The sequence below is a fragment of the Schistocerca piceifrons genome, chromosome X (assembly GCF_021461385.2).
Source record: "Schistocerca piceifrons isolate TAMUIC-IGC-003096 chromosome X, iqSchPice1.1, whole genome shotgun sequence".
Classification (NCBI taxonomy): Eukaryota; Metazoa; Arthropoda; class Insecta; order Orthoptera; family Acrididae; genus Schistocerca; species Schistocerca piceifrons.
In genome coordinates this window covers 594,695,070-594,707,802 of record NC_060149.1, presented here as the reverse complement: position 1 = coordinate 594,707,802, position 12,733 = coordinate 594,695,070, and the positions used below count along the sequence as shown (strand labels likewise).

Genomic DNA, 12,733 nt, shown 5'->3' with positions numbered 1-12,733 from the left:
TTTGAAAGTAGATAATTTAGCATTGGGTATATTGACAGAATACCTCTTTGTTCTTAGCGAATAAAAACCAATGGCACTAATTTTGTCTCATGGTAAAGCTACTGACTAAACCGGTTCTCATTCCACTTATTACGTGTCTACAAGCGGGAGCAGTATCCTCCGGAATTCCGAGGTCGATGGATGTCGAGCAGGTTGAGTGCACGTGGACCAGAGCTCTCAGTGCTGTTCTAATGTTTGTGTGTTGCTCAACTCTGAGAGGCGTGACATTCAAATTTTAAGAAGAAGGAGAAGAAACTGGAACTTATCATCACAGCGTGCGGAAACCTGCTTCTTGCAGCATAGGAGGACTGCCAACACGAGAACAGTAAGTCCTCACGTTCATTAAATGGTTAATTAACAATAAATAATGGTTGTTTAACATCGTCTACGGGTGTACATATAAAGTACGACGTGATGCGCTGTTGAATGCGTGCTGTCAGAGGTCAGTGGTGCGCAGTCAAGATAGAATTTGACAGGAAGTCCCTGTCTGCGCAGCAGATAATGCTGTACAAGAAGATACATTCGTTTTTTTAAGTGTCCATCTAAATTAACCACTCCAATCTTCTACACAATATTTCTATCACTAATTTTGATGTCCTTGTAACTGGATGTTTCTCTCGTCCATCTGCATAGACATAGACCGTAGAACAATTCACAGCTTAGGTTCGATGGAACAGAAATACTTGTACCATATGATACTACTGAGGGGTGACTTCACTTGGTTAGTGCTGACATGGAATATTATGCATATACTTTTATAATCTGCTCTGCACTCAGCCAACAGCCCAGATATAGCCAAACCAGCCTAATGTCTTTTGTGAGACGGCTCAGTGAACAGCAGCTCATAAAGCTAAGCATACAACATAAGAACTGTTCCTAACTCTGCTACTAGATTACTTCATGAGGATTCACATGATTAAAACTCACGTAACGATTTGAAATTGAACATTTTATTAGAAGCAGGTCACCAACAAATTTGATTGTGGATACAACTAAGACATAAACAAATAGTGAAGTTTTATATGTGTTTTATCCGAAAAGAATGAAGTGTGCTTCCTACATCCGTTAAGGCACAATGGTTCTCGAATATGAGAATTCATCGTTCTCATATAAAGAGGAAGAAATATGTAATCTAATTTTGTTTTTCCCTTTTTTACATTTTTAACATCGTTTAATAATTATGGGTCATTAAATATCATCAAAAAGATTTTTTTATTTTTTCATCGCATTTCGAGATGTCTTTATGTAATAAATAAAATTTTACTCATTTTACTTTATAATTCAACTTTTCATCTCAGTATAACCGACCCAGCAACTGGAAGGTCTCGTGAGCCAAGCTGCAGAATGTAGTCTTATCAAATACATAAAACGGGTATTTGATTACTGGAGAAAAATCTAACAACCAGTCAGTTTTAACAATTACGTTATTGTAAAGCCATGATAAGTTTTTAGGGCTAATTACTACGCTGTTTTCATATCTTCAGATGGCATAATAATTTTTTATATGTTTACATATTACAAATACGAGTCTTGTAATAAAAGTGTTATCGTATGCATATTTGATCCTCGAGATCTCATTTTATGATAAGACCCTTTGTATATGAGAATATTAAGATGGAGGTTGCAGATGTAGGAGAGCATTGTGAAAAGTATTGTCTCCGAATTTAAAGCTTTTTAAATAAAACAAACGTTATTAGCATTCTACCTATTTATTCTTGATGTCTATATATTTGCAGACCTTTTCTGCTAGAGGGAACCGAATTGTAGCTTGTAACATGGCGGTGTGTAATGTTAACTACGGCAGTGTGTGAGAAACAGTGTGCTGTAATCTAGTTCCGAATTCGAAGAGTTCGTTTACACATAGAGCACCGTCCACTTCAGCATGACAATGCCAGACCACACACAACAGCCCGCGCCTTGGGTTCACTGTCATCGGTAATCCTCCTTACAGTCCCGACTTCGCCATATCCAATTTTCATATGTTTCCAGAATTTAAAGCATACCTCTGAGGACTTCATTTTGGTAGTGATGAAGCGGTGCAAGCAGATGTGAATTTTTGATTCCATCAACAAGGTCAAACACTACTGTGACGATATCTAGAGACTGGTCTCTGGTTAGGAGAGATGTGTTCGTCGCCAGGGTAACTATTCTGAGAAATAAATATGTAGACATGAAGATTAAAGATGTACAGGCTTTAATAGTTTTCACATTAAAAAATTCGGGGGCTTTACTTTCCAGCACGCCCTCGGAGTTTCCTAAATATTGTTTGAAAGGATAATTTGAGAAACAGGAAACTTCGGTTATTAATAACTGCTTAGCCATTCCCTTAGAAGGGAATCTAAATGTACGGATTGTGAAAAGCATATTTTAAACCACAAACTCATTTCCTTAAAACAGTTCGGGATGTGTAACAACATGTTGCATGAAAATGCGTAGTAGAAGGATTCACTGATACAGAAACAAATAAAATCATAAACGTAATAAGATATTGCAATGCACTCACTGTTTATAACTTTTTTCTGTTTTGAAATTATCGTCCAATAAACGATAATTTTCATTGTTGCCCTTCGACAGAACAGGATAAAAAAGTAATGTTTACATTCTAGAAAACTGCATGTCATTAGCCATGTTACGAGGGCTATCCACAAAGTACATTACGTTTTGGAATTAAAAATAAATAAAGTATTGGAAATTTTTTTTATTATATACAGATGAAAGTCACACTTAAATACTACTTTTCTACATAGTTGCCATTTAAATTAAGGCACTTATCGTAGCGATGGACGAGCTTGGAAATTCCTTCGTCGTAAAATTCGACTGCCTGCGCCTTCAACCACGTGGTTACCTCTCCTTGAAGCTGTGCGTTGTCATCAAAACGCTGCATAGCCAACCACTTCTTCATTGCTGGGAATAAGTGGAAGTCGCTCGGTGCCAGGTCGGGACTGTACGGCGGATGAGGAAACAACTCCCACTTAAATGGTTCGAGAATTTCACGAGTGGCATTTGCCGTGTGGGCCCGGGCGTTGTCGTGAATCAGCAAGATCTTTGAGCCCAAATTTCCCCTGCGCTTGTTTTGTATTGCTCTTCTGAGGTTGTGCAGAGTTTGGCAATACCTTTGAGACTTTATTGTAGTGCCTCTTTCCAGGAAATCCACAAAAATCACACCTTTTCTGTCCCAAAAGACAGTCGCCATCACCTTCCACATTGTCTGCATGCATTTCTTGGGTTTTTGGGGGGAATTTGTGTGCCGCCACTGCATTGACTGCAATTTTGTCTCGTAGTTCACATGCTTAACCCATGTTTCGTCACCAGTAACGATGCGATCGAGTAATGAGTCGTCATCTTTCTCGTAAGCGTCCAAAAACGTTAACGCTGCAGCCATTCGCTGATTTTTGTGAATCTCTGCCAAGATTTTTGGTATCCATCTTGCACAAAACTTGTGGTAACCAAGCTTTTCGGTAATGATTTCGTGCAACAAACTTGGTGAAATTTGTGGAAAACTCATAAAGAGTTCCGTTATTGTGAAATTACGGTTTTCACGGACCGCGGCATCGACTTTTTCGACAAGTTCGGCAGTCACTATGCTGGGTCTTCCACTTCGCTCTTCGTCGTGAACGTTAGTTCGGCCATTTTTAAATTTTATGACCCATTGGCGCACTCCACCTTCAGTGATTATGTTGTCCCCATACACTTCACAAAGCTGCCGATATATTTCTATCGGTGTACAGTTTTTTGCAGACAGAAACCTTATTACAGCACGCACTTCACACTTCGCGGCATTTTCAATTAACGCTGACATTTCAAACTGTCACAGTAACTCAACGGAGTACAGCACGAACCTGTCACTAGCACGGCAGGATGCCGACTGAGCGGCGGAATGCCATGACACCAAGATGGCCGCGCTAGCCCCGTCCCTAACGGACACAAACGAAAACGTAATGTACTTTGTGGATAGCCCTCGTATTTTAGGGGAGCGTTTTACTAAAGTACTTGACGATAAACCTTTGCAGCAAAACGCGAAGCAGAAACGCACGTAGCTAGTGTTGTCGATAGTGTCACCCACGCCACTCATTAGAATGTGAGCAAACCAAATAGGAGCGACATGGTTATCAACAGTATCTGACAACATCGTAGGTTGCTCAGCCTTGGAAACGAAATGTGTTCTTTGGATATGTGGGGTGAAGCCCGTTTTAAGACTAGTATCAAATATACCTGTCTCTGGCTCTGTTTCTGTCTCTTTTTCTCTCTCTCCCCTTCTCTCTCTCTCTCTCTCTCTCTCTCTCTCTCTCTCTCACACACACACACACACACACATAGCGGCTCGCCGCCGAATGCAAGACTTTTTATGCGACGCTGTTTAATCGACATACGAGTAGGTGTTGATGAGGACAACACAACACCCAGCCACCGAGCGGATAAAATCTCCGACCCGGCTGGAAGTCGAACCCTAGCCCCTTCGATTGGCATTCAGCCACGGTGACCCCTTTGCCACCGAAGTGGATGTAAAAAATGGAAACTGAGGTAGCCGAATGGGAACAATCTGTCTATAATAAGCAAGTCAGAGTGGAAAACAACGCAAAGACATCCTACAGATCGCTACATTCCAACCGGAAGTTTACCGTTAGAAACGTCTGAATATCAGGTCGCTGACTCAGGCCTGTATGGTGGCGCTTCATTCTGAGGTAGTCGGCCGGAATCGTGCCAGAGGTAGTATGTTTCACTGCCAGTTCTTAGCAGACAAGGCAAGGAGGGCTGCTAAGTTCCTCATAATCAAACTTCGAGCCAATGTCCTAACTTAAATCCCAAACCTCTTCCGCAGTGTATCATGGAGTGACTCCATGTGACGGAGATCCATCTCTCGGATGCGCACGTAGAGCTCGACGGCCCACATACTGCTAGTCGACAGGAGTAATGTAAGTGCCGAAACTGGGTTTCTACGTCTACATGCAAACTCCGCAAGCCACCGCCTGGTGTATGGCGGATGGCATCATGCACCACTACTAATAAATTCCTTCCTATTCTAGACTTTTCTTGTCTTCGTAGTCCTTCGTGAAGTATACGTTAGCGACTGCATAATCATTCTGCAGCCATCCTCAAATGCTCGTTCTTTAAGCTTTCTCCAAAGTGAATCGCGAAAGAACGTCGTCTTCCCTCCAGGGATTCTCATTTGAGTTTTCGAAGCATCTCCGTAACACTGATGTGTTGATCGAACCTACCGGTAACAAATCTAGCAGCACGCTTCCGATCTGCTTCTGTGTATTCCTTTGATCCGACCAGGTTGGGATCCCAAACACTCGAGCAATATTCAAGAATGGGTCGCACAAGTATTCTATATGCGATCTCTTCTGTAGACGAGCCATACTTTCCTAAAATTCTCTCAATAAACCGAAGTCAATCATTCGTCTTCCATAGTGCCATCCTTATGAACTCGTACCATTTCATATCGCTTTGCAACGTTACGTCTAGGTATTCAATCTACATGAATCTGTCAAGCATCACAGCATTAATAGTGTATACGAACATTACAGAATTGTTTTTCTTGCATATCTGCATTAACTTGCATTTCTCCACAGTTAGAGCAAGCTGCCATTCATCACACCAAATAGAATTTCTGTCATCCTGTATTCTTCTACAGTCTCTTAACGAAGATTCGTCATCATTTACTACAGCATCATCAGCGAACAGTTGCAGATTGATGCTCTTCCTCTACCTTGTCTCATCGTGAAGAGTGCAAACACTACATTGCAATATACACGTAGAACAGTAACTTTCACTGAACAGATTCATTTAAGCCACGCTTCGCTAAAGAGGAAAGGACTTTCCAATTAGGTTGCAAAGTATACCCTTCGGGTTTTAGCAACCAACAAGTCTATACGACTATTTCTGTTAAGCGGAGTTCATCGCCTAGACTTCGACTTTGTGGTGCGCCTAGAATTCGGGGAGTCAACAACGAGTGCACAACGAGCTTCCTCCTCTGCTTAAAGAAGCGCAGATGCCTCAGAAATCAGGGGTCGGACTTTCTCGTTACGATAATAATCACAGTTATTATTTATATGCAGTTACCACACTACGATTCTCTCAGTCAGAACGCTGGTCTCTAAGAAATGCCGGTTTGCAATGACGTAGTACTATACCGAGGAATTCTACAGAAAATGAGTTCTTATCGGATATCTAACCACGTTTGCAACTGCACTGAAGATTTCCTTTCAAGTAGGACTCGACGTTTCATGCCGGATGGAGAGCCAACTGCAGACATTGAGGTACCATATGACGTTCCCCAGGGGAGTATATTAGGACTGTGTCTATCAATGTTATGCATTGACTTAGACTGTCACCGTAGCCGAATAGTCGCCGGCAAGATACCTCAGCGTGATCGGTCACGGGACTGACCTTAAAATTCGCGGCTCACGAGGCGGAGGGTCAATGTGGAGGCTGACCGTGTGGCTTCGCCCGCTCCGCCTGTGAGTGGACATGTGGCCGCTCCTTCAGCAAGGTCCGAGCAGGCACACGGGGGGAGGGGTTTATTAGTGATTGGGAGCTCCAACGTTAGGCGGGTGATGGAGCCCCTTAGGGAAATAGCGGAAAGGTCGGGGAAGAAGACCAGTGTTCACTCTGTCTGCTTGCCGGGGGGGGTCTCATCCGAGATGTGGAGGAGGCCCTGCCGGCGGCGATAGAGAGCACTGGGTGCACATCACTGCAAATTGTTGCTCATGTCGGCACCAATGACTCCTACCGTCTGGGTTCAAAGGTCATCCTCAATTCGTACAGGCGGTTGCCGGAGTTGGTGAAGACGGAAAGCTTCGCTCGCGGGGTGGAATCTGAGCTAACTATTTGTAGTATCATTCCCAGAACCGATCGCGGTCCTCTGGTTTGGAACCGAGTAGAAGGCTTAAACCAGAGGCTCAGACGATTCTGCGGAGATCTGGGGTGCAAATTTCTCGGCCTCCGCTATCGGGTGGAGAAATGTAGGGTCCCCCTGAATAGGTCAGGCGTGCACTACACGCAGGAAGCGGCTACAAGGGTAGCGGAGTACGTGTGAAGTGCACATGTCGGTTTTTTAGGTTAGAGAATTCCCTCCCTAGGCCCGACAAGACGCCTCCTGAGACGCCGCAAGGTAGGAGTAGGCAAAATGCAACAGGGAATAACAATACTAATGTGCGGGAGCGTCTACAGAAAGGTCCCAGAACTGCTCTCATTAATAAACGGTCACAATGCCCACATAGTACTAGGGACAGAAAGTTGGCTGAAACCGGACGTAAACAGTAATGAAATCCTAAACTCAGATTGGAATGTATACCGCAGAGACAGGCTGGACAGTGAAGTGGGAGGCGTGTTTATAGCGATAAGAAGTGCAATAGTATGGAAGGAAATTGACGGAGATCCGAAATGTGAAATAATTTGGGTGAAGGTCACGGTTAAAGCAGGCTCAGACATGGTAATTGGATGTCTCTATAGGCTCCCTGGCTCAGCAGCTGTTGTGGCTGAGCACCTGAAGGATAATTTGGAAAATATTTCGAGTAGATTTCCCCACCATGTTATAGCTCTGGGTGGAGATCTTAATTTGCCAGATATAGACTGGGAGACTCAAACGTTCATAACGGGTGGCAGGGACAAAGAATCCAGTGAAATTTTTTAAAGTGCTTTATCTGAAAACTACCTTGAGCAGTTAAACAGAGAACCGACTCGTGGCGATAACATATTAGACCTTCTGGTGACAAACAGACCCGAACTATTTGAAACAGTTAACGCAGAACAGGGAATCAGCGATCATAAAGCGGTTACTGCATCGATGATTTCAGCAGTAAATAGAAATATTAAAAAAGGTAGGAAGATTTTTCTGTTTAGCAAAAGTGACAAAAAGCATATTTCAGAGTACCTGACGGCTCAACACAAAAGTTTTGTCTCAAGTACAGATAGTGTTGAGGATCAGTGGACAAAGTTCAAAACCATCGTACAATATGCGTTAGATGAGTATGTGCCAAGCAAGATTGTAAGAGATGGGAAAGAGCCACCGTGGTACAACAACCGAGTTTGAAAACTGCTGCGGAAGCAAAGGGAACTTCACAGCAAACATAAACATAGCCAAAGCCTTGCAGACAAACAAAAATTACACGAAGCGAAATGTAGTGTGAGGAGGGCTACGCGAGAGGCGTTCAATGAATTCGAAAGTAAAGTTCTATGTACTGAGTTGGCAGAAAATCCTAAGAAATTTTGGTCTTATGTCAGAGCGGTAGGTGGATCAAAACAAAATGTCCAGACACTCTGTGACCGAAATGGAACTGAAACAGAGGATGACAGACTAAAGGCCGAAATACTAAATGTGTTTTTCCAAAGCTGTTTCACAGAGGAAGAGTGCACTGTAGTTCCTTCTCTAGACTGTCGCACAGATGACAAAATGGTAGATATCGAAATAGATGGATAGTAAAACAATTAAAATCGCTCAAAAGAGGAAAGGCCGCTGGATCTGATGGGATACCAGTTCGATTTTACACAGAGTACACGAAGTAACTTGGCCCCCTTCTTGCAGCTGTGTACCGTAGGTCTCTAGAAGAGCGTAACGTTCCAAAAGATTGGGAAAGGGCACAGGTCATTCCCGTTTTCAAGAAGGGACGTCGAACAGATGCGCAGAACTATAGACCTATATCTCTAACGTCGATCAGTTATAGAATTTTGGAACACGTATTATGTTCGAGTATAATGACTTTTCTGGAGACTAGAAATCTACTCTGTAGGAATCAGCATGGGTTTCGAAAAAGACGTTCGTGTGAAACCCAGCTCGTGCTATTCGTCCACGAGACTCAGAGGGTCATAGACACGGGTTCACAGGTAGATGCCGTGTTTCTTGACTTCCGCAAGGCGTTCTATACAGTTCCCCACAGTCGTTTAATGAACAAAGTAAGAGCATATGGACTATCAGACCAATTGTGTGATTGGATTGAAGAGTTCCTAGATAACAGAACGCAACATGTCATTCTCAATGGAGAGAAGTCTTCCGAAGTAAGAGTGATTTTAGGTGTGTCGCAGGGGAGTGTTGTAGGACCGTTGCTATTCACAATATACATAAATGACCTTGTGGATGACATCGGAAGTTCACTGAGGCTTTTTGCAGATGATTTGTACTGAAATGCAGGAGGATCCGCAGCGAATTGACGCATGGTGCAGGGAATGGCAATTGAATCTCAATGTAGACAAGTGTAGTGTGGTGCGAATACATAGAAAGAAAGATCCCTTATCATTTAGCTACAATATAGCAGGTCAGCAACTAAAAGCAGTTAATGCCATAAATTATTAGGAGTGATTTAAAATGGAATGATCATGTAAAGTTGCTCGTCGGTAAAGCAGATGCCAGACAGATTCATTGGAAGAATCCTAAGGAAATGCAATCCGAAAACAAAGGAAGTAGGTTACAGTACGCTTGTTCGCCCGCTGCTTGAATACTGCTCAACAGTGTGGGATCCGTACCAGATAGGGTTGATAGAAGAGATAGAAGAGATCCAACGGAGAGCAGCGCGCTTCGTTACAGGATCATTTAGTAATCGCGAAAGCGTTATGGAGATGATAGATTACCTCCAGTGGAAGACTCTGCAGGAGAGACGCTCAGTAGCTCGGTACGGGCTTTTGTTGAAGTTTCGTGAACATACCTTCACCGAAGAGTCAAGCAGTATATTGCTCCCTCCTACGTATATCTCGCGAAGAGACCATGAGAATAAAATCAGAGAGATTAGAGCCCAGACAGAGGCATACCGACAATCCTTCTTTCCACGAACAATACGAGACTGGAATAAAAGGGAGAACCTATAGAGGTACTCAAGATACCCTCCGCCACACACCGTCAGGTGGCTTGCGGAGTATGGATGTAGATGTAGATGTAGATGTAGAAAATGAGGAATTTGCGTAAATCTGAATGTGATTGATGCTATCTGACTGGAACAATATTTATTTGTATGTGAATTACTGTGACTGAAAGTGTCTCCCTGAACACTAGTCGACTGCATCTAACTTGATACAATGAAGGTATCAAATATAAACAATGATTACTTAAACACTCAAATTTATTCTCAAAAATGTTTATTAAACAATATATAAATTCTACTATGAAAACCGTGACATTTATGTTTCCAAACTCAGGTGTGAGGTTAAGAGGATACCAGTGTTACTTGCCCATCTATGAATTTACTACTTACTTACTTGGGAATTTACACTTTCATAAAGTGTAACGGTAATTACGATCTATGTAATCCCACAAATTCCTGACCCGAACAATGATTGCAAGTTGGTTACTATCCCGATGTTCACACATTCAGTACAAGAACGATGAACTTGAGACAGGCGAACATTCTGAATTTCACAAGTGTGAAATCGAATTGAACTACTCTGCCAGTTCTCCGAATTATGCTAGCCATAAATATTATATTGTTCCGCCGAGCTGTACTCTGCAGAAGCGCTGGCTCCTTCGTAAAAACGATGTTGTCAGCATCCACTCGCAACTCAAAGATGTTGCGAACTCAACCACGATGCAACGCTAAGTCTATCCGTCATTTATTGCTGCCGTCCCCGAATTCGATCTGGACGCTTCCGCGACCTCCATAACTGAACCGCAAGTTTATGTGGACACTTCCGCTACCAAACCCAAAGTACCTCTGACATGACGCTCACTTACGCCCTCCTAATTCCTTTCAGCCAAACAGTGCTAAGTGCCAATTCCAAAATTAACAAGCACTGCCATCCAATCGCGAGGAATCCCTGCAATTAGAGAATCCCACCAAAATAAAGCGTCTCCTTCAGACGCCAACCACAACATGAACATCCCCCCTACTACTAAAAAAACTTTGACTTCAGCTCTGCGCTCTTTGCGTCACGCACTATTACTCCAGTCGCAACTGAGGACTTCAGAAATAAAAAAGAGTCACTACGTGGCTTAAATTTGTTTCTTGTAGCCCTTCTTCCTCCTGCACTTAGTACTACGCGTCTCTCCAGCTGGAAGTTAGGCTGTACCGTCGTGTATGTTGACAATAGCATGCCGCCCCATCTGTTCCACTGACAACTGTTGTTTTGCAAGTGTGTTTCTATGGCATGGAAACGGTGCTTTTCCTAACGTGAGTTTCCATTTAGAATTATGCCCACTTGTACCTGCCAAAGGCTGTCAAAGTGTGCAATGAGAATTTAGAAACACCATGTATAGATAGATCATACGTCGAATTAAGCACCACTCAATGAAACGTCGCTCTTGCTTCAGAGTGTGTTATTATGATCAGAACGCCTGAAGAAGTTTCTGCTCATTAACTACAGAAGGCTTGTTCCGAGAAATAAATGACGACATTCTTAGCAGCCCGGGATATTGCCAGGAAAAAGTGCTACAGATGAAATCACAGAAGTCAAATAACAAGTGATACTTGTGACGGGAGCAGCAGAATAATGCTTTCAACTGAAAGTACTTGTATCGAGATGTGAAAAGATAAGATAAACGCCGAACGTGCCTTTCGATAGCAGGAAACTCTCTTCCAGGCGAAAGGAAAACCAGTCAGATACAAATAAATCAGTTGCTTCAAGTTGGTAAAAGGAGTGTTAGGTCTCTTCACGATAAGGGGCTAGTGGAAAATTTAGAAAAGAACGCGAGTCAGGTTGCGACTTCAGTTACATTGTTTTCATTCACAGTCGTTCTTTAAAAGGAACGTTATACGCCTCCACCTGTCTGCGTAAGCGATATGACAGCTCTAAAGGGTCATCCTTTTTATATGACTTCACGATACATCCTGTAAGAGTGACTGAAATACAAATGAAAGTAGAACGATATTCGTTATTATCGTAATCGTCATCGTCAGCAGTTTGACATCGACTGGTGGATAAATTACTTCTCTAATCTTACCGGACTTTCGACACGCACCCAAGTTCTTCTTGCATGCTTTAAAATGTCTGTCAAATAATAGTGATTGTCAGTGCTAAAATGTTGTGCTGTAGGGCGTATTGCAATGAAGATGTGGCGTGTGACAGTGCTCCACTTGTAAGAATACTGCAGTGCACGACATTACTATGTCTCCCCCCCCCCTCCTTTTTTTCCGGGCGCAAACACGACGGCGCTGCCATCCTCGTCAGTTCGCTTTGTGTTGTCAGGTAATGTTTTAAATGTTTTAAATTCAGTTGCATTCTTCATGGCTTCCCATACCCTTTTAACAGTTTCGTCCTCTTAGAAAACAAAATCCGCTAATACGCTACTAAACAAAATGTCAGTTTCATACACTAATGTGAATCTGGACCTTGTATTACAATGCAGTCAAAAGATAGCAGTAGATTTTAGATAATTTTAGTCATCTCTTCATTTTAACCCCTCTTAACCATACACAAAGATGAAAATTTCTGAAGATTTTTATTTCCAACTCGGTGGAACAACTCTAACTGAAAGCAGTCAGTTCGTTTTTTTTTCTTTTTATTTAATAGGGTTCGGAACCCGAGGGTCCTTACACCAAATTACATAACATTTCGTATATCTAGCAACACACGGGAGTAATAAGACAAAACATCTGCCACGGAAGCAATAAAAAACCCACAACATGAGAAAATACAATTGAGTATAGAACACGGATTCACGTTTCGCGTTACAAGCACTAGGTCATTAGTAAACTATAGATAATGGAAGATTTACAAATAGCCTTATGCATAACTATTTGACAACATACATTGAGAAATAAAAGAGGAA

At 42.5% G+C, this 12,733-nt stretch overlaps 1 protein-coding gene across 1 annotated transcript in view; it reads left to right on the top strand.

Moving 5' to 3' along the window:
* The first annotated feature begins 212 nt into the window (after window positions 1-212).
* Window positions 213-12,733, top strand: part of LOC124721843 (solute carrier family 41 member 2-like) — a 1,040,492-nt gene continuing 1,027,971 nt past the window's right edge. Inside the window, exon 1 of the mRNA XM_047246973.1 lies at window positions 213-364. The gene's annotated coding sequence lies outside the window, so the exon portion shown is untranslated. The remainder of the gene's footprint in view (window positions 365-12,733) is intronic.